Raw genomic sequence first — 4590 nt, 5'->3', positions numbered from 1 at the left:
GAAAAAGACTATTCTTTCTGTCTTGAATGGTCTTGGCATCCTGTGGAAAATCATTTGACCACGTATGTTAGGGTTTATCTCTAGGTTCCCTATTCTATTACATTGGTCTATATTTCTGTCCTTACAAAAGTCCTATATTGTTTTGATTACTGTAGTTTTGAAGAAATTAGGAAGTACAAATCTTTGGTTGTCTTTTTAAAGATTGTTTTGGCTATTCGGGGTCCCTGGTGACTCTATATTAGTTTTTGGATGAGTTTTTCTATTTCTGCAGAAAGCACCGTTGGGATTTGGATAGGCGTTGCATTGAATCTAGAGATCACTTTAGGTAGTACAGCACTGTCGTTTTAACAATAGTCAGTCTTCCAAACCATAAACGTGTTGCCTTTCCATTTATTTATGTCCTCTTTCATTTCCTTCAGCAATGTTTGTAGTTTTCAGTTTACACGTTTCATCTCCTTGGTTAAGCTAATTCTTAAGTATTTTCTTCTCTTTGATGCTAATGTAAACATAATTTTTCTTAATTTCCTTTTGAATTGTTCACTGCTTGTTTATAGAATTCCAACTGATTTTTGTGTATTGAATTTGTACACAACAATTTTGATGAATTCCTTTATTAGCGCTAACTGTGTTTTTTTGGTGGAAATTAAAAATTTCTACATATAAGATTATGTTATCTTGAATACAGATTTTTTTTTTTTTTTTTTGAGATGGAGTTTTGCTCTCGTGGCCCAGGCTGAAGTGCAATGGCGTGATCTCAGCTCACTGCAACCTCTGCCTCCTAGGTTCAAGTGATTCTCCTGCCTCAGCCTCTCAAGTAGCTGGGATTACAGGTTTGTGCCACCACGCCCGGCTAATTTTGTATTTTTTTTTTTTTTTTTTTTTACTAGAGACGGGGTTTCACCATGTTGATCAGGCTAGTCTCAAACTCCTGACCTTAAGTGATCCACCCGCCTTGGCCTCCCAAAGTGCTGGGATTACAGACATGAGCCAACATGTCTGTAATCAAATAGAGATATTTTTATTTCTTTTCCAGTTAGGATACTTTTGAATTATTTTTATTATTATTATTATTTTTTTATTTATTTTTTTTTTTGAGATGGAGTCTGTCTCTGTCGCCCAGGCTGGAGTGCAGTGGTGCAATCTTGGCTCACTGCAAGCTCCGCCTCCTGGGTTCACGCCATTCTCCTGCCTCATCCTCCCAAGTAGCTGGGACTACAGGCGCCCACCAACGCCTGGCTAATTTTTTGTATTTTTAGTAGAGATGGGGTTTCACCATGGTCTTGATCTCCTGACCTCATGATCCGCCCGCCTCGGCTTCCCGAGTGGGAAGTGCTGGGATTACAGGCGTGAGCCACTGTGCCCGGCCGAATTGTATCTGTTTCTTACCTAATTACTCTGGCTGGGACTTCCAATACTATACTAAAAAGAAAAAGTGGGGTTAATTTCCAACATATATAAGAAACTCCTACAAATCAATAGCAAAAATAAACCAACCAACCAATTAAAAATGAGCTAAAGACTTCTTCAAAAATGGCATACAAATAGCCAACAGGTATATAAAAAATGCTCAACATTCACTAATTATCAGGAAAATGCAAACAAAACCCCACAATGAGATATCACCCCACACCTATCAGGATTGCCGTTTTAAAAAAAAAACAAAGGATAACAAGTGCTGGCAAATATATGGAGAAATTGGAACCCTTTTATGCTGCTGGTGAGGATGCAAAATGGTGCAGCTGCTATGTAAAACAGTATGGAGCTTCTTTAAAAAGTTAAAAATAGAACTACAAAATGATCTAGCAATTCTATTTCTGGGTATTTATCCCAAATTGAAATCGGCATCTCAAAGAGATACCTACACTTCTATGTTCATAAGTTCTATTCACAATAGTTAAGATACAGAAAGAAACTAATGTTCTCAGTGGATGCATGGATAAAGACAACATGGTGTACACATCCAATGGAATATTATTCAGCCTTTTGAAATCAAGAAATTCTGCAATATGCGACAACGTGGATGAACCTTGAGGACATTACCCTAGGTGAAGTAAGCCAGTTACAGAAGGACAAATACTGCATAGTTCCAATTATATTAGGTATCTAAGATGATCAAATACATAGAATCGATGAGTGGATTGGTGGTCGCCAGGGACTGGGGGAAAGGGAAAATATCTAATAAGCAGGCAGGAAGTTTCAGTTAAGCAAGATGAATTAAGTGCCAGAGATCTGCCGTATACAAACATACCTATAATTAACAGTACTATTTTCTACATTAAAAAAAAAAAGTAGGCTGGGCATGGTGGCTCACTCCTGTAATCCCAACACTTTGGGAGGCCGAGGTGGGTGGATCACCTGAGGTCAGGAGTTCGAGACCAGCCTGGCCAACATGGTGAAACCCTGTCTCTACTAAAAATACAAAAATTAGCCAGGCATGGTGGCTGGCACTTGCAATCCCAGCTACTCAGGAGGCTGAGGCAGGAGAATTGCTTGAACCCGGAGGCAGAGGTTGTGGCGAACCAATATCGCACCACTGCACTCCAGCCTGGGCAACACAGCGAGATTCTGTCTCAAAACAAAAAACAAAGCAAACAAACAAACAAAAAAAACCCCACAAAAACAAAAAGTAGTTAAGAGGGAATGTCTCATGGGTTTTCTTACCACAATAATTTATTAAGGTCATGAAAGCTGATATTGTTGTCTAGTTCATAGCCTTAGGGGAAAAGCTTTGAGTTTTTCAGCATTGAATATGGTGTTATCTGTGGGTTTGTCATCTACGTCTTTTTTATGTTGAGGGAGTTTTCGGGTATTCCTTGTTTTTTATTAAAAATGAGTAGAGTTTTGTCAAAGCTTTTTCTCTACCATGTGCTTTTTTCTCCTTCATTCTATTAACGTGGTGTATTACTTTGACTGATTTTCCTATATTGAACAATCCTTCCATTCTGAGAAAAAAATCCATGTGCTCCTGGTATATAATCCATTCATTGTGGTATAAGGTTTGCTAGTATTTCATTGATTTTTACATTAATATTGATAAAGGATACTGTAGTTTTATGTTCTTGTAATGTCTTCGTCTCTTTTTGGCCGCAGGGTAAGGAGGGCCTCATATACTGAGTTAGGAAGTGTTTTCTCCTCTTTGATTTTTTTCCTTTTTTAAAAAAAATTAGAGATGGGTTTTGCTGTGTTGCCCAGGCTGGTCTCCAACTCCTGGGCTCAAGTGATCTGCCCGCCTCAGCCTCCCAAAGTACTGGGATTACAGGCTCCAGCCACCATGCCTGGCTTAATTTTTGTATTTTTAGTAGGGTCGGGGTTTCACCATGTTCACCAGGCTGGTCTCAAACTCCTGACCTCAGGTGATCCACCTGCCTCGGCCTCCCAAAGTGCTGGGATTACAGGCATGAGCCACTGTGTCCGTCTGGGATTTCTTTACATATTCTGGATATTAACCCCTTCTCAGATATATGGCTTGCAAATATTTTCTCCCATTCCATAGGTTGCCTTCTCACTCTGTTAATAATGTCCTTTGATTCACAAAATGTCAAAGCTTTTACCCTCTGAAGTAGTTTGTCTTCTGGGAGAGATTTCAAACTCAAAATTACTCATTTCCTATTTTTGCCTGAACAAAGATGAGGATCAAATAGTACATTAAAACCTGGGTAAATGGACAGAGATGCTACAATTAAAATGGAATAGAAATTAAAAAAAAAAATTGGGCCAGGTACAGTGGCTCATGCCTGTAATCCCAACACTTTGGGAGGCCAAGGCAGGTGGATCATGAGGTCAAGAGATCGAGACCATCCTGGCCAACATGGTGAAACTCTGTCTCTACTAAAAATACAAAAATTAGCTGGGCATGGTTGTGCATGCCTGTAGTCTCAGCCACTCAGGAAGCTGAGGCAGGAGAACTGCTTGAACCTCAAAGGTGGAGGTTGTAGTGAGCCAAGGTTGCACCACTACACTACAGCCTGACAACAGAGCGAGACTCCGTCTCAAAAAAAAAAAAAAAAATCAGAATTCTTGCAATGTTTATTTGTGACTCCACTTTTCTGCAGGACTAGACTAAATTCATTAAAAATAATTATAAATCTATTTTAGTGGATACACAACATGTAAAGATGTAATTTGTGATCTGAGTAACATAAAATGGACAGGGAGAAAGCTGCATAAGAGTGAGATTTTTGTATATGATTGAAGTTAAGTTTATATTAATTCAAATTAGATTGTGATAACTTCAGGATGTTATATATAATCTCCATGATAATCACAAAGAAAATATATAAAGAATATAGATGAAATGAGAAGGGAATCAAATAGTATAACTTTAAAAACTTAACAAAATGTTTTAAAAGTCAATCATGGAAGGACCAGAAAATTCATGGATATGTGGAAATTAAACAACAGGCTGTTAAAAGTTCAATGAGTCAAAGATGAAAGCCCAAGGGAAATTAGAAAATGTCCTGAGAAAAATGAAAATGGAAACACAACATACCCAAACTTCCAGCAGGCAGCCAAAGCAGTACTAAGAGGTAGATGCATAGTAGTAACTGCTGACATTAAAAATGAAGAAACATTTCAAATCAATGACTTAAC

This window comes from Nomascus leucogenys, chromosome 7b, assembly GCF_006542625.1.
Source record: "Nomascus leucogenys isolate Asia chromosome 7b, Asia_NLE_v1, whole genome shotgun sequence".
NCBI lineage: Eukaryota > Metazoa > Chordata > Mammalia > Primates > Hylobatidae > Nomascus > Nomascus leucogenys.
Note: the sequence above shows the minus strand (reverse complement) of the source record.